Source organism: Monodon monoceros, unplaced genomic scaffold (genome assembly GCF_005190385.1).
Source record: "Monodon monoceros isolate NGI ecotype Baffin Bay Population unplaced genomic scaffold, NGI_Narwhal_1 Super_Scaffold_10, whole genome shotgun sequence".
Lineage (NCBI taxonomy): Eukaryota > Metazoa > Chordata > Mammalia > Artiodactyla > Monodontidae > Monodon > Monodon monoceros.
Genome location: NW_021703766.1, coordinates 53,776,154 through 53,797,983, shown reverse-complemented (window position 1 = coordinate 53,797,983; position 21,830 = coordinate 53,776,154). Strand labels below are relative to the sequence as shown.

The following is a 21,830-nucleotide window of genomic DNA, read 5'->3' as shown; positions in this document are numbered from 1 at the left end:
ATATAGAGAGGGGGACTTCCCCGGTGATGCAGTGGTTAAGAATCCACCTTCCAATGCACGGAACTCAGATTCGATCCCTGGTCAGGTAACTAGATCCCACATGCATGCCTCAACTAAGGAGCACACATGCTGCAACTAAGACCGGTGCAACCAAGATAAATAAAGAAAAATTAAAAAGAAGCTTTAAAAATAATAATAATAAATATAGAGAGAGCATTCCATCCAAAAGCAGAATACACATTCTTTTCAAGTGCACATGGACATTCACCATGGACAGATCGCATGCCAGGCCACAAATCAAGCCTTGGTAAATTTAAGATGACAATCATATCAAGCATCTTTTCCAACTACAGCACTGAGACTAGAAATCCACCACAGGAAAGAAAAACTGCAGAAACACAAAGATGTGGACGCTAAGCAATATGCTGTTAAGTAACCAATGGACCACTGAAACAGTCAAAGAGGAGATCAAAAATACCTGGAGACAATAGCCTAAAGAAAAACAGAAAAAGAAGGCATGACGATCCAGACAGCAAAAGCACTTCTAAGACGGAAGTTTATAGTGATACAGGGATCAAGGAAAATTTCAAATTAACAACCCAACCTAACCTTACACCTAAAGGAAGTAGAGAAAGAAGAACAAACAAAAACGAAAGTTAGTAGAAGGAAAGAAATAACAAAGATCAGAACAAAAATAGAGACTAAATAAACAATAGGAAATGGAAGGAATCAAGATGGCAGAACAGAAAAACGTGGAGATCACCTCCTCCCACAAATACATGAGGAAAAATTCTCACAGAATACCTAGTGAACGCTGACAGAAGGTGTCAGACAACTGAAATTGCAAGGAAGATCACTACATAACCGGGCAGGATCAAAGGAAAAAACAAAGAAGGAATTGGGACATGACCTGAACTCTGGGGAGAGAGCTGTGAAACAGGAAAGGTTCCCTCAACCTGGGAACCCCCCTCACTGGTGGGAAATCAGACATGACGGAAAGGGAGCCTCCGGGGAGAAAGGGCAACAAGCAGCCTGCGGCAGGCAGGACAGAGACGGATGAGCACAGAAGGCCTGTGTCACCTATGTGCTGCAACTCGAGCTTCGGTGGACAGACCCTGGGAGAGGACGGGATGGCTGCATGGAAGCAGCCTGAAGCAGCTGGAGTGTGGCACAGGCTGCAGCCAGGGGTGTACCCAGACAGAGCCCGGACCTGCGTGAGAAGTGCCATCATCAACAGGCACGTGAAGGGAGGGGTGGCCCATCACAGCAGCCCCACTCTTGGCACGCTCACAGCAGGCACGGCTCTGCCTCTACAAGCTCTCGGAGCACGCAAGTGTGGGCTGCCCACCCATGGACGTGGGGCCGACGTTAGAGCCCTCTCCCCACAGCTGTGCCATCTGTGGGCTTACTCTGCCACTGCTGCCCCACAGGCCTTGTAAACTCAGCATCTGTGGGACACCCAAGTGGGTTACGGGGGCTCCCATGGCGGGGGCACGTCTGGCATCAGCAGCTGCGGGCTTTGTGGGTACACCCACGTCGAGGCAGGGCCAGGGTCTCAGCAGCTTCCGTAGCTTGCGCTGTGATCCTGGTACCTGACTTCAGTATATCTGTATCTACTGATTTGTGCTGGTGGCTTCATGAACAGAGAATCTGAGGGCCAACAGCGCCTACTGCCTGCATTCCCACGTTTGAGGCAGGGCCCAGAGCAGTGCTGACAACACTTTACTCTGAGCCCACACGACAGGTGACAGGCGACCACACAACGCAGTCACCGGTGGACAGCTCTTGGCAGAGGAATACTCAGAGGATCCTCTCCCAATGCGAGTGCTCCAGTCCTGCCTACCTCACATGGCAGCTCAGAAACAGATGTGCAATTCTACTCCAACAACTGGGGACCAGACCCTGCCCCAACAGGGCTGTGACAACCACAGAGCAAAAAGGAGTGCCTAATCAATACCCATCGTAGGCTCTAGTCACCCCTAAACCAGTCACACCCGCATCAAGGGGATAACGGACAGCACACAGTGAGGAGACAGTATCCATACTAAAAACAGCTCTAGCACCAAAAATATTAGACTCACACAGGCTACACAGGGAAGCTCCCACACAGAAACAGTCCTCCAAGACCACAGAAGATAACTGATTCTCCTAAAATCATAGAGTCAGAGAAATATAAGTAAAATGAAGAAGCAAAGGAACCACTCCCAAATCAAAGATCATGAGAATTCCCCTGAAAGAACAATGAAACAGAACTCTCCAGTCTAATAGACTCCAAGTACAAAAAGGAGGTAATAAAAATATTGAAAGAATTATGAAAGGCTATTGAGAGAAATGCAGATTCCTGTAAAACAGAACTAGAAACTATAAAAAGGAACCAAGTAAAATTAGAAAACTCATTTGCTGAGGCAAAAGCTGAGCTGAAGGCAATGAATCACAAACTGAATAATGCAGAATGAATTAGTGATGTGGAAGATAAAATAATGGAAATCACCCACTCAGAACAGCAGGCAGAAAAGAAAAGAAAAAAAAAACGAAAGCAATATACAATACCTATGGGATAATATAAAGCATGCCAATCTATGCAGAATACTGATCCCAGAAGAAAACGGAGAAAAGGAGATCAAAAATGTATTTGAAGAAATAAATGAAAGAGACAAAAAAAAAAGATCAATAAAACTAAAAGCTGGTTCTTTGAAAAGATAAACAAAATTGATAAACCTTTTCTGAGAAACATGAAAAAATAAAAGGGACAGGTCCCAAATCAATAAAATCAGAAGTGAAAAAGAAGTTAAAACAGACACCACCATAATACAAAAGATTATAAGAAACTACTATGAACAAGTATATGCCAATAAAATGGACAACCTAGAAGAAATGTACAAATTCTTAGAAAAGTACAATCTCCCAGGACTGAACCAGGAAGAAATACAAACTATGAATGGTTCAATTACCAGTAATGAAATTGAATCAGTAATTTTAAAACTCCCAAAGAACAAAAGTCCAGGACCAGTGGCTTCATAGCTGAATTCTACAAAACGTCTAGTGAAGAGTTAACACCTATCCTTCTGAAACTATTCCAAAAAGCTGCAGAGGAAGGAACACTTCCAAACTTGTTCTGTGAGGCCAGCATCACCCTGACACCAAAACTAGACAAATATATCACAAAAAAAGAAAACTACAAGCCAATAACATTGGTGAACATAGATGCAAAAATACTCATCAAAATACTAGCAAACCGGGCTTCCCTGGTGGTGCAGTGGTTGACAGTCCACCTGCCGATGCAGGGCACACGGGTTCGTGCCCCAGTCCGGGAAGATCCCACATGCCATGGAGCGGCTGGGCCCGTGAGCCATGGCCGCTGAGCCTGCGCGTCCGGAGCCTGAGCTCCACAACATAAGAGACCACAAGGGTGAGAGGCCCGCGTACCGCAAAAAAAATAAATAAATAAAATAAAATAAAATACTAGCAAACCTACTCCAACAATACATTAAAAGGTTCATACACCATGATCAAGTGGAATTTATCCCAGTTGTACAGGGATTTTTCAGTATCTGCAAATCAGCGTGATACACTACATTAACAAATTGAAGAATAAAAACCATATGATCATCTCAATAGATGCCAAAAAGCCTTTTAATAAAATTCAACATCTATTTATGATAAAAACTCTACAGAAGGGCTTCCTTGGTGGTGCAGTGGTTGAGAGTCCACCTGCCGATGCAGGGGACACGGGTTCGTGCCCTGGTCCGGGAAGATCCCACATGCCGTGGAGCAGCTGGGCCCATGAGCCATGGCTGCTGAGCCTGCACGTCCAGAACCTGTGCTCTGCAACGGAAGAGGCCACAACAGGGAGAGGCCCGCACACCGCAAAAAAAAAACAAAAAAACTACAGAAAGCAGGCATAGAGGGAACACACCATGATAAAAGTCATATGTAACAAACCCACAGCTAACATTACAGTCAACAATGGAAAGCTGAAAGCATTTCCTCTAAGATCAAGAACAACACAAAGATGCCCATTCTCACCATTTTTATTCAACATAATTTTGGAAGTCCTAGCCATAAAAGAAATCCATGGAAAGGAAGAAGTGTCATTGTTTGTAAATTACATGATACTATACATAGAAAAGCCTAAAGACACCATCAGAAAACTACTAGTTGAATTCAGTAAAGTTGCAGGATACAAAATTAATACACAGAAATCTGTTGCATTTCTATACACAAAAAATGAAAGATCAGAAAGAAAAATTAAGAAAACAATCCCATTTACCATCACATCAAGAAGAATAAAATACCTAGGAATAAACCTGCCTAAGGAGGCAAAAGAACTGTATTCTGAAAACTGTAAGACACTGATGAAAAAAACTGAAGAGGACAGAAAGAGATGGAAAGATATACCATGTTCCTGGATTGGAAGAATCAATATTGCCAAAATGCCTATACTACCCAAAGCAATCTACAGATTCAGTGCAATACGTATCAAATTACCAATTGCATTTTTCACAGAACTAGAAAAAAAATTTTTTTAATTTGTATGGAAACACAAAAAACAAATAGCCAAAGCAATCATAAGAAAGAAGAACAGACCTGGAGGAATCAGGCTCCCTAAGGACTAAACTACAAACTACAGTAATTGAAACAGTATGGTACTGGCATACACAAAAAAAGACATGGATCAATGGAACAGGATAGAAAGCCCAGAAATAAACCCACATACCTATGGTCAATTAATCTACCACAAAGGAGGCAAGAATATACAATGGAGAAAAGATAATCTCTTCAATAAATGGTGCTGAGGGCTTCCCTGGTGGCGCAGTGGTTGAGAGTCTGCCTGCCAATGCAGGGGACACGGGTTCATGCCCCAGTCCAGGAAGATCCCACATGCCGCGGAGCGGCTGGGCCCGTGGGCCGTGGCCGCTGGGCCTGCGCGTCCAGAGCCTGTGCTCTGCAACGGTAGAGGCCACAACAGTGAGAGGCCTACGTACCGCAAAAAAATAAATAAATAAATAAATAAAATAAAATAAAATAAATGGTGCTGGGAAACCTGGACAGCTACATGTAAAAGAATGAAATTAGAACATTCTCTAACACCATATACAAAAATAAACTAAAAATGGATTAAAGACCTGAATGTTAAGACCAGATACTATAAAACTGTTAGAGGAAAACATAGGCAGAACAGTCTGACATAAATCACAGCAGTATCTTTTTGAATCTGTCTCCTAGACCAATGGAAATAAAAACAAAGGGGACCTAATTAAACTTAACAGTTTTTGCACAGCAAAGGAAACCATAAACAAAACGAAAAGACAACCCTACAGAATGGGAGAAAATATTTTCAAAAGATGTGACCCACAATGGATTAATTACCAAAATATACAAACAGCCCAGTATCAAAAAAACAAACACAAAATCTTAATTAAAAAATGGGCAGAAGATCTAAATAGACATTTCACCAGAGAAGACATACAGATAACCAAAGGCACATGAAAAAATGCTTGACATCACTAATTATTAGACAAATGGAAATCAAAACTACAATGAAGTTATCACCCCATTCCGGTCAGAAAGGCTATTATCAAAAAGTCTACTAATAATAAATTCTGAAGAGGGTGTGAGAAAAAGGAACCTTCCTAAACTGTCGGTGGAAATGTAAACTGGTACAGCCACTACGGAAAACAGTATGGAGGTGCCTTAAAAAACTAAAAGTAGAGTTACCATATGATTCTGTAATACCACTCCTGGGCATATATCTGGAGAAAATTATAATTCAAAAACATATATGCACCGTAATGTTCATACCAGCACTATTTACAATAGCCAAGACATAGAAGGAACTTAAATGTCCATCAGCAGATGAATGGATAAAGATATTGTAGTATGTACATACAATGAAATATTACTCTACCATAAAAAAGAATGAAATTTTGCCATTTGCAGAAACATGGATGGACTTCAAGATTATCATACTAAGTGAAGTAAGTCAGAAAAAGAAAGGCAAATGCCATATGACATCATTTATAGGTGGAATCTAAGATATGACACAAATGAACTTATCTGTGAAACAGACTCACAGACATAGAGAACAGACTTATGGTTTCCAAGGGGAAGAGGGGGCACAGGAGGGATGGACTGGGAGTCTGGGTTTAGCAGATGCAAACTATTATATATAGAATGGATAAACAACAAGGTCCTACTATTATAGCACAGGGAACTGTATGCAATATCCTGTGATAAACCTTAATGGAAAAGAATATAAAATGTACATATATGTATAACCGAATCACTTTGCTATACAGCACAAATTAACAGAACATTGTAAATCAACTACACTTCAATTAAAAAAAAAAAGAGGCCAGCATCACACTGATACCAAAACCAGACAAAGATATCACAAAAAGAGAAAATTACAGGTCAGTATCACCAATGAACATAGATGCAAAAATGCTCAACAAGATACTAGCAAACCGAATCCAACAACACATTAAAAAGATCATAGGTCATGATCAAGTGGAATTTATCCCAGGATGAAAGGATTTTTCAATATCTGCACATCAGTCAATATGATACAACACACTAACAGACTGAAAAATAAAAACCAGAAGGAGCAACCAAGATGGTGGAGCAGTAGGATGTGACGCTCACCTTCTCCCACAAATACATGAAAAATACATCTCCATGGGGAACGATTCTCACATAATATCTACTGAACGCTGGCAGCCCAACTCAGACTGCTGAAAGGGCAAGAAAATCTCCACATAACTGGGTAGGAAAAAAAAAAAAAAGGAAGTAAGAAAGCAGTCGGGACAGGACCTGTGCCCCTGGTTGGGAGCTGTGAAAGAGGGAAGGTTCCTGCACCCTGGGAAGCCCCCTCACTGGCAGGGAGATCTGCTGAGACAGGAGGGGAGCTTCAGAGCCTCCGAGGAGAACGCAGCAGATGGTTTGAGGCAGCCAGAGTGGAGGGAGAAGCACATAGTGCCACTGCCCTGCACTTCCCAGCCTGAGATGCACATCCTGGGAGCTGGAACTCAGGCTCTGGTGATCAGGCCTGGGAAGAGACTGGGGATGGTTGTGCGGAAACAGGCCTGGGGGTGGGGGGTGGGGGCGCAGGGAGACTGGATTCTGGTGCAACCACAACTGAGGGTGTATGTGGAGGAAGCCCGGGGTACCTTAGAGGCCAGGCACCATTGTTTGAGGGGTGTGCACGTGCCTGCTCTCAGGTGTTCCCTGTGCACGTGCCTGCTCTCAGAGAACAGGACACCACCTGTGCTGGCTCCAGGGCTCGTCATGATCCGCCTCTGCCACCCTCACAGACTCCAGAAGTGGTCAGGAGCTGCCACCACTACCCACCTGGACTCCAGGAATGGTCACAAGCCACCTCAGTTCCCATTACATGCTCAGGGGGTGCACCTGAGCCACCACCGCTGCCTAAAATGCCAGGACCCGACACCAGCCACCTCACCTGCACATCTCCTATCAAGGAGATAACGATCAGCACACACTGATGACACACGCGACAGGCATCCATACTAAAAACAGCCCTTGCACCAAATATATTAAGCCCACACAACCCCCACATACAAATAGCCCTCGAAGACCACAGTAGACAGTTGCTTCTCCTAAACTCACAGGGTAAGACAAATAAAATGAAAAAGTAGAGGAACCACTCCCAGTTAAAAGACCAAGAGAATTCCCTTGAAACAACAAACAATGAAACAGATCTCTTCAGTCTAACAGACACCGACTTCAAAAAGAAGATTCTGAAAATACTGAAGGAATTAATAAAGGCTATCAACAGAAATGCAGAGTACTGTAAAAAGGAACTACAAACTATTAAGAGGAACCAATAAAAACTAGAAAACTCATTTGCACATACGAAAGCTGAGCTAAAGGCAATCAACTGCCCAATGAATAATGCAGAAGAAAGAATAAGTGACCTGAAGGATAGAATTATGGAAATCACACAATCATGACAGCAGACAGAAAACCAAATGAAAAAATAAAAGCAATATAAGAGACCTGTGGGATATAATAAAGTGTGCCAATCTGTATATAATTGGGATTCCGGAGGGAAAGAAAGAGAAAAGGGGATCGAAAATGTATTTGAAGAAATTATGGCCGAAAAATTTCCAAACCCAAAAAAAGGAAACAGATATCCAGGTACAGGAAGTAAAGAGAGTCCCAGACAAAATAAATGTGGAACCATAAAAAAACCAGAATTGCCAAAGCAATCCTGAAGAAAAAGAACAAAGCAGGAGGCATAATCATCACAGACTTCAGACAATACTACAAAGCTACAGTAATCAAACAGCATGGTACTGGCACAAAAACAGACATATGTATCAATGGAACAGAAGAGAGAGCCCAGAAATAAACCCACATGCCTATGGTCAATTCATCTTCAACAAAGGAGGCAAGAATATACAGTGGGAAAAAGACATTCTCTTCAGCAAGTAGTGTTGGGAAAGTTGGACAGCCACATGTAAATCAGTGAAGTTAGAACACACCCTTTCACCATACACAAAAATAAACTCAAAATGGCTTAAGGACTTAAACATAAGACATGACACCATAAAACTCCTAAAAGAGAACATAGACAAAACATTCCCTGACATAAATTGTACCAATGTTTTCTTAGGTCAGTCTCCCGAGGCAATAGAAATAAAAGCAAAAAGAAACAAATGGGACCTAATCAAACTTACAAGATTTTACATAGCAAAGGAAACCATCAATAAAACGGAAAGACAACCTACAGAATGGGAGAAAATATTTGCAAACAATGCAATTGACAAGGGCTTAGTTTCCAAATATACAAACAGCTCATACAACTCAACAACACAAAAACAACCCAGTTGAAAAATGGGCAGAATACCTAAATAGACATTTCTTCAAAGAAAAAATGGCCAGTAGGCACATGAAAAGATCCTCAACATCGCTCATTATTAGAGAAATGCAAATCAAAACTAAAATGAGGTACCACCTCATACCAGTCAGGATGGCCATCCTTAAAAATTCTACAAATAACAAATGCTGGAGAGGGTATGGAAAAAGGGAACCCTATACTGTTGGTGGTAATGTAAGTTGGTGCAGCTACTGTGGAAAAAAGTATGGAGGTTCCCCCGAAAACTAAAAATAGAATTACCATGTGATCCAGCAATCCCAGTCCTGGACATATATCTAGACAAAACTATAATTCAAAAAGACATATGAACCCCTATGTCCATAGTACTATTCACAATAGCCAAAACATGGAAACAACCTAAGTGTCCATCAACAGAAAAATTTATGAAGAAGTTGTGGTACATATATACAATGGAATACTACTCAGCCATAAAAAGGAACGAAATAATGCCATCTGCAGCAACATGGATGCAACTAGAGATTATCATACTAAGTGAAGTAAGTCAGAAAGAGAAAGACAAATACCATATGTTATTACTTATATATGGAATCTAAAATATGACACAAATGAACCTATCTATGAAACAGCAACAGAATCACAGATATAGAGAACAGGCTAGTGGTTGCCAAGGGGGATGGGGTTGGGGAAGGGGTGGAGTAGGAGGTTGGGGTTAGAATATGTAAGCTTTTATATATAGACTGGATAAACAACAAGGTCCTACTGTATAGTACAAAGAACTATATTCAATATCCTATGATAAACCATAATGGAAAAGTACATTAAAAAAAGAATATATATATATATATATATAACTAAATCACTGCTGTACAGCAGAAATTAACACAACATTGTAAATCAACTATACTTCAATTAAAAAAATACTGATCATAGGGCTTCCCTGGTGGCGCAGTGGTTGAGAATCTGCCTGCCAATGCAGGGGACACGGGTTCAAGCCCTGGTCTGGGAAGATCCCACATGCCGCGGAGCAAGTAGGCCCGTGAGTCACAATTGCTGAGCCTGCACGTCTGGAGCCTTGCTCCGCAACAAGAGAGGCCACGATAGTGAGAGGCCCGTGCACCGCAATGAAGAGTGGCCCCCACTTGCCACAACTAGAGAAAGCCCTCGCACAGAAACAAAGACCCAACACAGCCATAAATAAATAAATTAATAAAAAAAAATAATGATCGTAAAAGAATAAAAATCTTATGATCATCTCAATAGATGCTGGAAAACCTTTTGATAAAACTCAACATCTATTTATGGTAAAACAAAAACTCTCCAAAAAGCAGGTACAGAGGGAACATACCTCAACATAATAAAGGCCATATATAACAAACCCATAGCTAACATCATATTCAATGGTGAAAAGCTGAAAGCATTTCCTCTAACATCAGGAATGAGACGAGGATGCCCACTGAGGCCACTTTTATTCAACATAATTTTGAATAAATTATCACAACAATCAGAGAAGAAAAAGAAATAGAAGGAATACAAGTTGGAAAGGAAGAAGTAAAACTATCACTCTTTGCAGATGGAAAGAAACTGAAGATGACACAAAAGGATGGAAAGAATACTGTGTTCCTGGATTGGAAGAATCAATATTGTTAAAATGACCGTACTACCTAAGGCAATCTACAGATTCAATGTAATCCCTATCACAACACCAATGGCATTTTTCACAGAACTAGAAAAAAAAAAATTTTTAATTTGTATGGAAACACAAAGGACCCCAAATAGCCAAACAATCTTGAGAAAGAAGAACAGAGATGGAGGAATCATGCTCCCTAGGGACTATACTACAAGCTACAGTAATTGAAACAGTATGGCACTGGCAAAACGAAACACATAGATCCGTGGAACAAGAGAGCGAGCCTATAAAAAAAATCCAGGTACTCATGTTCAATTAATCTACCACAAAGGAGGCAAGAATATAAAATGCAGAAGACAGTCTCTTCAAACAAGTGGTGCTCAGAAAACTGTACAGCTACATGTAAGAGAATGAAATTAGTACACTCCCTAAAACCATATACAAAAATAAACTCAAAATGGATTAAAGACCTCAATATAAGACCATATACCGTAAAACTCCGAGAGGAAAACAGGCAGAACACTCTGACAAACTGCAGCAGTATTTTGGGGGATTCATCTCCTAAAGTAATGAAAATAAAAGCAAAAGTAAACAAATGGGACCTAATTAAGTTTAAAAGCTTTTGCACAACAAAGGAAACCATCAACAAAAGGAAAAGACAACCTACTAAATGGGAGAAAATATTTGCAAATGATATAAATGATAAGGGATTAATATCCAACATATTAAAACAGCTCATACAACATTACATCAAAAAAACATACAACCCGATTTTAAAAAGGGCACAAGAACTGAACAGTCGTTTTTCTAAAGTAGAAATGCAGATGGCCAACAAATACATGAAAAGATGTTCAACATCGCTAACCATCAGGGAAAAGCAAATCCAAACTAAATGATATCCCCTCACACCTGTCAGAATGGCTACCATCAAAAAGAACAGAGAAAGTGCTGGCAAGGATATGGGGAAAAGGGAACCCTGCTACAGTGCTGGTGGGAATTTAAATTCGTGCAGCCACTTAGCAAAACAGTATGGAGGTTTTCTCCTAAAACTAAAGCTACAATTACCATATAACCCAGCAATTCCAATCCTGGGTATATATCCAAAAAAGCCCCAAAACAGTAATTCAAAAAAACACATGCACCCCAATGTTCATAGCAGCATTATTTACAATTGCCAAGATATGGAAGCAGCCTCGGGGTCCATCAACAGACAAATGGATAAAAAAATGTGCTGTACACACACACACACACACACACACACACACACACACACACACAGTGGAATAATAGTCATAGAAAAGAATGAAATTTTGCCATGTGCAGCAACATGGATGTACTTGAAAGGTATTATGCTAAGTGAAGTAAGTCAGACAGAGAAAGATAAATACTGTATGGTATCACTTATATGTAGAATTTTAAAATATAACAAATTACTGAATACAACAAAAAAGCAGCAGATGCAGAGATATAACTAGTGGTTACAGCAGGGGAGGGGCAATATAGAGGTGGGAGAGTGGGAGGGACAAACTGTTGGGTGTAAGATAGGCTCAAGGATGTGTTTGTACAACACGGGGAATACAGCCAATATTTTGTAATAACTAAATGGAACGTAGCCTTTAAAAATTGTATAAAATTTAAAAAAAATTTTTAATTAAAAAAAGAAAACATGTCAGCACCATTCAAATTTATAAGCTTCCTCAATAAAACATGTCAAAATCATATTTGTTGAAAGTGAATGAAGGATGGCACACACAGGATTAACAATGTGGCATGAACAGTAGTTTAATTAGTCTCACAGGTATGAGGTTGTGAACTTGGACACTGTTCTCCTTAGGATAAGTTCCTACACCTTTTATTGCCACCTCAAAGTTGATGACCATATTGTTTCCTACCCACATTGTCACCCTGCCCTAGAGAGGCATTGTTAAACTCCACAAGAATTAGAAGGACAACTGGAGGTTCTTATCGGTCAGGGTCTCCTGATACTTTCTACCTTAGTTTCTTGGACATGCTGACCACTCTATCCAGTGGCTTCAAGAAACATTTCTGCATGTAGAGCAGATAATACTGTAACATATTGTTCAGTGTTTTGCTCCAAGAATCTTCTCTTAAACAGTAAACCCCCTGCATCAAAGTGTCCACCATAAGCTGCCTATGAACTAAAGGCGCAAAGAGAGATTGAAACTTTAGACCCCTGGAATGTGTGTTTAAAAAACAAGTTTCAGGGACTTCCCTGGTGGCACAGTGGTTAAGAATCTGCCTGACAATGCAGGGGACATGGGCTTGATCCCTGGTCCAGGAAGATCCCACATGCCGCGGAGCAACTAAGCCCGTGTGCCACAACTACTGAAGCCCCCACACCCTAAAGCCCACGTGCCGCACCTACTGAGCCCCCGTGCTGCAACTACTGAGCCTGCTGCTGCAACTACTGAAGCCCACATGCCTAGAGCCTGTGCTCCACAACAAGAGAAGCCACCAAAATGAGAAGCCCTCACACTGCAACGAAGAGTAGCCCCCGCTCGCTGCAACTGGAGAAAGTCCACGCGCCGCAACGAAAACCCAACACAGCCAAATAATTTTTTTTAATTAAAATTAAAAAAAAAAAAGTTTCAGAGGCAAAATCTTAGAAGAGAGAAAGAAATCAGAACGACTAAGGTCTTTCTATGTTCCAGTAGTAGGCAGAGAGCTGGAAGAGGGAGAAAAATACAAGATATGAGAAAAAAATGACAGGGTCAAATTGTGGTCCTCTTGAGAATGGGTGGTATGCTCTACCCACAGGCTGTAGTAAGGTGAACGCCTGAAAGACTGAGATATACTACCATGTAGCAGTTGGAATCAAAGAGGATCTCAGTCTGTAGTCATTATATTACTTCTGAGTAACAACCTCAAAATGTGCACCCCATTCCTCTTTACATACATGTGGCAAACTGAAAAAGTGGCTCAGGAGCCTGAACAGGCAGAGAAGGCCTGACACAGCCCCAGAAGATTCATGGCACCCCAGATACAGTGGAAGACCAGCTATTTTGTCTATCCCCTGAGAAGTTCTCCCTAAACTATAAAATGTGGAGGAAACCAAATAGGTCCTGGGGTCAGAGCTATAGGGGACTTAGCTCTGATATGTATTAACTGAAAACCAAGAGATGAAGGAGAAAGAGGGCTTTCCATCCCTCTCAAACCAAGACATCAAAATGGTAGGAGGGGCCATATAGTAGAGTGTTATAGGTCATGATAAAGCCTTTGCTTTGGCTTTGAATGAGCTGGAGCACCATAGCAGAGTGCGAGTTTAAACTTGTATATATTTGAGTAACACAGTGATAAGGATGCTTGTGCAGGGTTAAATTTCCTTTGAGAACTCATACGAAATGGACTTTTATTGTCCCATGGTTCTTTCCCATTTGAGGAGAACTTCTTAAAGAATATATAATGAAGAAGCTTGCTCTGTGCCCATCTGAGCTCTCATTTAAGTTCACATCTAAATATATTCTGACCAGGAATTCCCTGTCAGTCCAGTGGTTAGGACTCTGTGCTTTCACTGCCGAGGGCCTGGGTTCAACCCCTGGTCGGGGAACTAAGATCCCCCAAGCAGCATGGTGAGGCCAAAAAAAATAACAACAGTAATACATCCTGACCTCTCTATTTTTCCGTTATTTTCACTTCACTTCCCACAGATCAGGGCTCTTCCCCTTGTTCCATAGTGAAAATACTGTTCACCTCAAAAGAGATTTCAATTTATAAAAAAAAACCCAACATGATAATGCTATACTCAGTGCTTTGTTCAGCTAAGAAGAAAGGATATTATAGATGGATCTAGAAAAGTGTTTCAAAAAGTACCAACTGACTGCCTCCTGAATGTTTAGAGATGATTTTAAATGTGTAGATATCTAGCACCCTTCCAAGAACTACTGAATCAGAAGCTCAAGAGCAAAACCACAGATTGAAATTTTTTTAAATTTGCCATAAGGCTTTCAGACTGCTAATATTCTACAAACCACCACTAATCAAGCATGTGGCAAACTTCTGAAGAAAGGGGAAGTTAGTCATAAGCTACTTTATGAAGCCTTTCATTCTGAATACAAACAGCTTCAATCACTCTCTTGAAGGGATTTGAAACTCTCGCAAGCATGCTAGGGGCTCCTAAAAGACTCCCAAGGGGAAATGCAAAGATATACAAAAGTAGTTACCGACTTTCAGAGGGAAATTATCCTCACCCAGGGAGACCAGGTTCCTGTAGGTCTCCACCATCACGTCCCTATACAAGGCCCTCTGAGCAGGGTCCAGGCATTCCCACTCCTCCTGAGAGAATTCTGTGGCCACATCCTTGAACATAAACAGTCCCTGAAAGGAAAGCACATTTCACCAAGTGGACAAGGAGAGATTTCTGAGTTTGACACAAACTTACAGAAACAGACGCGTAAGGATTGACTTGGCTGGAGTGAATGTTCTGACTGATCCACGTAAGATAATTTTGAGCAAGTTACGCTTCTCTTTATGTAACCGAGGTGAAATGCATACAACATAAAGTCAGCCATTTTTAAAGTAGCATTCAGTGGCATTTAGTACATTTATAATGTTGAACAAACATCACCTCTTTCTTGTTCAAAAATATTTCAATCATCCCCAAAGGAAATCCTTTACCCATTTCAGCAGTTGCTTCTTTCTTCCCCATTTGCCTCAGTCCCTGGACACCATTAATGCTTTGTCTCAATGGATGTACCTGTTTGGGATATTTCCATATAACTGGGATGGTATAAAATGTGACATTTTGTCTGGTTTCTTTCACTGTGAATAATTTTTTTGGCTCAGCCATGCTCAGTACAGTTATGTATCAGTACCACATTCCTTTTCATGGCCGAGTAATATTCCACTGCATGAGTAAACCACAGGTTATTCACTCATCCCTTGGTGGACATTTGGGTTATAATCACCTTTTGTCTATTACTAACACTGCTGCTGGAACTTTCTTTTTCTTTTTTTTGATTAATTTTTGGCTGCGTTGGGTCTTTGTTGCTGGGCGCGGGCTTTCTTTAGTTGTGGCAAGCAGGGGCTACTCTTCATTGCGGTGTGCAGGCTTCTCATTGGGGTCGTTTCTCTTTGTTGTGGAGCACAGGCCCTAGGCACACAGGCTTCAGTAGCTCAGGCTTGCAGGCTCTAGAGCGCAGGCTCAGTAGTTGTGGCGCACAGGCTTAGTTGCTCCACGGCATGTGGGATCTTCCCAGACCAGGGCTTGAACCCGTGTCCCCTGCACTGGCAGGCGGATTCTCAACCACTGTGCCACCAGGGAAGTCCCATGCTGCTGGAACATTCATGCAGAAGTATATGTTTGAATTATCTGTTCTCAATTCTTTTTGGTATTTATCTAGCAGTGGAATCACTAGGTCACATGGTTTTGTTTTCCACGATGGCTACAACACTTTACCAGCAACTTACCAGGATTCTAACTTCTCTACATCTTTACCAAAACTTGTTATTCTGTTTTATTATAGTCATCGTATCAAGTGTGAAATTATATCTCATGGTAGTTTTGATTTTGCATTTTATTAATGACTAATTTCATTGAACATCTGTTTGCTTCTTGGTTACTTCTCTATCTTCTGTGAAGAAAGGTCTGTTAAAGTCCTTTGCTTATTTTATAATTAGGTTCTTTGTATTTTGGTTCTTGACATATAGGAGTTATTCATATATTCTAGATAACAGACACCAGATATGTGACTTGGAAATACTTCCTCCCACTTGGTAGATTATGTTTTCAGTTATGTGACAGTGTCCTTCAGTGTACAAATATTATTAATTTTGGTGAAGCTCAACTTATCTATTTTGTCTTTCTATCTTTTGCTTTCAGTGTCTTATCTAAAAAAAAATCCACTGTCAGTTCACATCATGAAGATTTATCCCTATGCTTTCACTTAAGGGTATTATAGTTTTACCTGTTATGCTTAGTCTTTGATTCATTTTGAATTGACTGATTTATATGGTGAGAGGCACAGGTCCAATTTCATTCTCTTTCACATGGATATCCAGTTGTCCCAGTACAACTGGAGAGACTACTTTTTAAAAGACAACTTTTTTTGCTTGAATGTTTCTGGCACCGTGTGAAAAAGGAATAGGCTATAGACATATGGGTTTATTTCTGGACTCTTAGTCTATCATTTTGATCTATATTATTCTTCTCAAGCTGGAACCACAGTTTTGTTTATCCATGGTTTGCAGTAAGGTTTGATGTTGGGAGTGTAAGTCCTCCAACTTTAATCTTTTTCACACTTATTTTGGGTATTTGGGGTCCATACTAATTCAAAATGAATTTAAGGGTCAGGTTCTCACTTGTACAGAAAAGGCTGCTGGGATTTTGACATGGATTGCTGTCAATCCTTATAACACTTTGGTGAGCACTGCCATCTTAACTACTCTAATTCTTACAATCAACAAAGGATATCTTGACATTTATTTAAATTTTCCTTCAATTCTTTAAGCAATACTTTTAGTTTTCATTGTACAGATCTTCCAGTTCCTTGGTGAAATTCTTATTCTTTTTGATGGTCTTGTAAATGGAATTGTTTCACTTACTTTCAATGTTTATTGCTAGTGTACAGAAATACTACTGAATATTGGGTATTGATACTGTATTCTGTAACCTCAGTGAATCTGTTTATTATCACTAATGGTCTTTTTAAGGATTGTTCAGATGTTTTTACATATAAGAGCATGTTTTCTGTGAATATAGTTTGACTTCTTTTTTAATTTTGACTTTTCTTTCTTTCTTTTTTTGGGTCTAATTTATCTGGCTAGATATTCAGTAAAATGTTGACATATAGTGCCAAAATACATCCCCACACTTGCTTCTTCCTGATTACATGGGAAAGCTTTCCATCTTTAACAATGAGTATGATGTTAACTGTGAGATTTTAATAGATATCCTTTTTAAGACCAAAGATAATCCCTTCTATTCCTAGTTTTGAGTACACTGTTTTTGTTATACGGAGTGTTCTGTATATTTCTCTTAGGTCTACAGTGTTTGCTTGGTTTACAGTTTTGCTCAGTCCTTTATTTCCTTATTGAGCTCCTGTCTGGTTATTAAAAGGAGAGTATTGAGGGAACTCCCTGGTGGTGCAGTGGTTAAGAATCCGCCTGCCAATGCAGGGGACACGGGTTCAATCCCTGGTTTGGGAAGATCCCACATGCCGTGGAGCAACTAAACCCATGCAACCACAACTACTGAGCCTGCACTCTAGAGCCCGTTAGCCACAACTACTGAGCCTGTGCGCCACAACTACTGAGCCTGCACGCCACAACTACTGAAGCCCACCTGCCCTAGGGCCCGTATGCTGCAGCTACTGAGCCTGCAGGCTGCAACTACTGAAGCCCATGTGCCTAGAGCCCATGCTTCGCAGCAAGTGAAGCCACCACAATGAGAAGCCCGTACGCCGCAATGAAGAGTAGCCCCCGCTCGCCAAAACTAGAGAAAGCCCGCGCGCAGCAACGAAGACCCAACACAGCCAAAAAATAAGTTTAAAAGGAGAGTATTTTGAGGTCTCCAACTATTATAGTTGAACTGTCTATCTCTCCTCAAATTTTGCTTCAAAAAATGTGGGGATTTGTACTTATATATATATTGTTTACAGTTGTTTCATCTTCTTGATGAATTGACTCTTTTATGTATATAAATACATATACGTTACATGTACCTTATATATATGTATATACATATATAATTTTATATATATATACATATATATAATTTTATATATATATATATGTATATCCTTGAACTTCTTTGGTAACAATTTTATGACTTAAAGTTTATTTAATCTGACATTAGTGTAGCTAAGATTGGTAACTATTTCCACAATGTTTTTTCCTATCCTTTCACTTTCAACCTATTTGAGTATCTTAAAGCAAGCATTCTGTAGAAAGATACAGTAGAATCATTTTATAAAATTTCTTGCAATCATTGACTTTTAATGAAGAGTTTGATCTACTTATATTAAAAGTACCCAGTAAACAGGGGAGGAATTACTTTTGCTATTTAGCTATTTGCTTTCTGTATGTCCAATATTTTCTTGGTCTTGTAATTCCTCTTGTTTCCTTCTTTGTGTATGTCTGTACATGCATAACATTTTGATTCCCTTCATATTCACATTTCTGTATATGTTAAAATTATTTTCTTAGTGGTCAACCTGCAGATTATATATTTTATATATATATCCTGTCTCCCTTTATATTGTTATTGTCAAAAATTACTTCTTTATACATTTTGCATTCAATAACAGATTTATAATGATTGTTTACATATTTGCCTTTTAATTCAGGTTAAAAAATGAGTTATAAACCAAAAAATACAGTAATACTGCCTTTTATATACACCTATGTAGTTATATTACCACTGTTCTTTATTTGTTCCTGTGCCTTTGAGGTACTGCTAGTAGCCCTTCATTTTGGCCTCAAGAATTCCATTTAGTGTTTCATGTAGTATAAGTCTGTCAGTGTGAACTTCCTCAGCTTTTGTTTATCTAGGAGTCTCTAAATTTCATTATCAATTTTAAAGCATAGTTTGCCTGATAATGAATTTTTTTTAATCTTTCGAAATTTAAATATATCATCAGATTCCTTCCTGGCCTCCACAGTTTCTGAGAAAGAGGCTGTTAATTTTATTAAGCATCTTTGTACATGAGAAGTCATTTCTGTCTTGCTACTCTCTACATTCTTTTTTTGTATTTTAACAATTGACTATGTGTCTTGCCCAAGCTCTCTATGAATTTATCATACTTGGAGTTCGTTGACTTTCTTGGATTTGCAGGTTCACATTTTTAATAAATTTGTGAGGTTTTTCAGCTCTTATTTCTTCAGATATTATTTCTGCCCTTTCCTGTTTCTCCTTTCCTTCTAGGTCTCCTATTATGTGTATACTGGTATTCTTGGGAATGTCTCAAAAGTTTCTTAGTCTCTGTTCATGTTTCTTTTTACCACCGTTCTTCTATTCAGAGTGGATAATTCCAATTAACCTATGTTCAGGTTCACTGATTCTTTATTCTGATTGTCAATCTGCTGTTGAAATCCTTTAGTGAATTCTCAATTTCAGTTGTGGTACTTTTCAGCTCTAGAATTTCTAATTCTCTTTATTGATATTTTCTGTTTCTTGAAACAGTTTTCTCCTACTTTCTTTTAGTTCTCTGTCCATGGTTCCCCTTAAGTCTCTGAGTACGATTAAGACAGTTGATTTAAAATCCTGTTTAGTAACTGTAGTATCTGTGCTTCCTTATGAACACCATCATTAACCCAGTAATCATGCTCAAGCTTCCCATTCTGGAGAAATTCTTAGAAATCTGTAGTAAAGTCGGCATGCTCAGAAGCAGCCACTGTGGCTTTTTTTTTTTAATAATAATAAATTTATTTACTTATTTGGCTGCATCAGGTCTTAGTTGCGGCACACGGACAACTGTTGTGGCACGCAGCCTCTCTAGTTGTGGCGGATGGGCTCTAGAGTGCACAGGCTCAGTAGTTGTGGTGCAGGGTCTCCGCTGCTCCACGGCATATGGGATCTTAGTTCCCCAACCAGGGATCAAACCTGCGTCCCCTGCATTGGAAGGTGGATTCTTAACCACTGGACCACCAGGGAAGTCCCGGCCTTTTCTTATAACAGTAAAAACTGTAAAGGACCCATTTCTTCATTAAGAGAATGCTCCACTGAGGATACAAAAAAGAAAGTCATCTCTATGTCTGTTCATGAAAACAAGTCTAAGATACATGGTATGTAGATATTTAAATTTGAAGAATAAAATACCATAACAAAATATTTAGTAAAGAATATTTTCTAAAATCACATTTCCATATATAAATGTACTGCTGTAAGATCTGCACTGAGAATGAACAGTGGTTTCTGATGGAGACAGTAAGTGATGGTGTTAAGATGTGACAGGGAAGGGGATATTTTATTTCTTAGTCTCTAAACTGCATCGCTGTGTAAAGCTGAATTACAAAACTGTATCTATGAAGTGTTTAAAACAAAAAAATATAACACTGAACAACAAGCAGTAGAATCATAATTTGGCTCCAGTCTATCTGATGACAGAAATTTGCGCTCCTGTGTCTTGGCTAAATTATAACCATCTTTATCTAAAACACATGCTGGGACTTCCCTGGTGGTTCAGTGGGTAGTAAGACTTCACGCTCCCAATGCAGGGGACCCAGGTTCAATCCCTGGTTGGGGAACTAGATCCCACATGCATGCCGCAACTAAAAAAGATCCCGCATGCTACAACCAAAGATCCCGCATGCTGGAACAAAGATCCCACATGCTGCAACGAAGACCTGGCACAGCCTAAATAAATAAATAAATAAATCTTTTAAAATAAATAAACAAATAAAACACATGCTGCATGAGAGTCCCTACATGAACAGGAGGGTCTCTGGAAGACGAACGTGCTGTGAATAATTTTTTAAACCCTTATTCTTAGATAACACCCTATTATTTATTTCTGTTTCTTAACTTCCCATTCTACTTTACAATACTGGTATTTTAGAGTGAAACACACTGATTCACTTAACTTCAAAGGCACTTATAAAATCTGACAAAGCAAGTTTCCCCACGTCAGTCTTCCTTCCCAGACCTCCTCAGGTATTCGTGCACAGCAGTACATCACTTACACACGTAGTCGCTTTCATCCTGGGTCACGTGGAGATGAAGGGGCACCCAGAAGGGTGCACTACACAATCCTCACGCCCTACCTCACTGACACCGCAGAGCCGACTCCCCATCTCCAATCCACGCCAGAGTATAAAACCTTTCACGGGATGACCACCTGAAAGGGGGCTCTGCCCAAGTTCCCCGTCACTGGGTCACAGTGACATGGAATCTGCAGGGAGGTGACGGGAGACTGAGGGAAGGCCCTGTGTGTGAGTAAATATTTTAGACAGGAACCTTCAGAGACCAAGAGCTCAGCGCGTCCAAAATGTGTCATTTTAGGAAGGAGAGAACAGTCCACAAAGAATATGACTTTCACCTGGGAAAGGGCCATTCCTTCTCCTTTCTTTCCTCTTCCTCTGAGCTTCTTTCTCAGGTAGGATTATTCTGTGTGACAAAAACACGTTCTTAAATGCTTAGAATCAACATCCCCCCCGCCCCGCGCGCCACAAGTATACACACAGGGAGAACCTTAATACAGGGGAGAGAAGTGCCACAGCAACAGGAGGGATGCAGACAAATAACCTCCTGTAAGGAGCCCAGTCGGTGGGCCCGTCACCCACTTCTTCAGGAAGCCCTCCCTGCTGCTGCTGGAACGCCCACTGCGCTGCAACTGCCCCGTCCTTGTCCACTTGGCCCTCAGCCAGAGGCAAGTGCCTCGTCCC

General features: G+C 40.3%; 1 long non-coding RNA gene across 1 annotated transcript in view; it reads right to left on the bottom strand.

Moving 5' to 3' along the window:
* Positions 1-12,975: 12,975 nt before the first annotated feature.
* The window catches only part of LOC114908910, a 17,904-nt gene continuing 9,049 nt past the window's right edge, over positions 12,976-21,830 (bottom strand). The window contains exons 2-3 of the long non-coding RNA XR_003797073.1: positions 21,485-21,552; positions 12,976-14,825 (exon numbers count right to left, since the gene is read on the bottom strand). This is a non-coding gene — a long non-coding RNA (uncharacterized LOC114908910). The remainder of the gene's footprint in view (positions 14,826-21,484; positions 21,553-21,830) is intronic.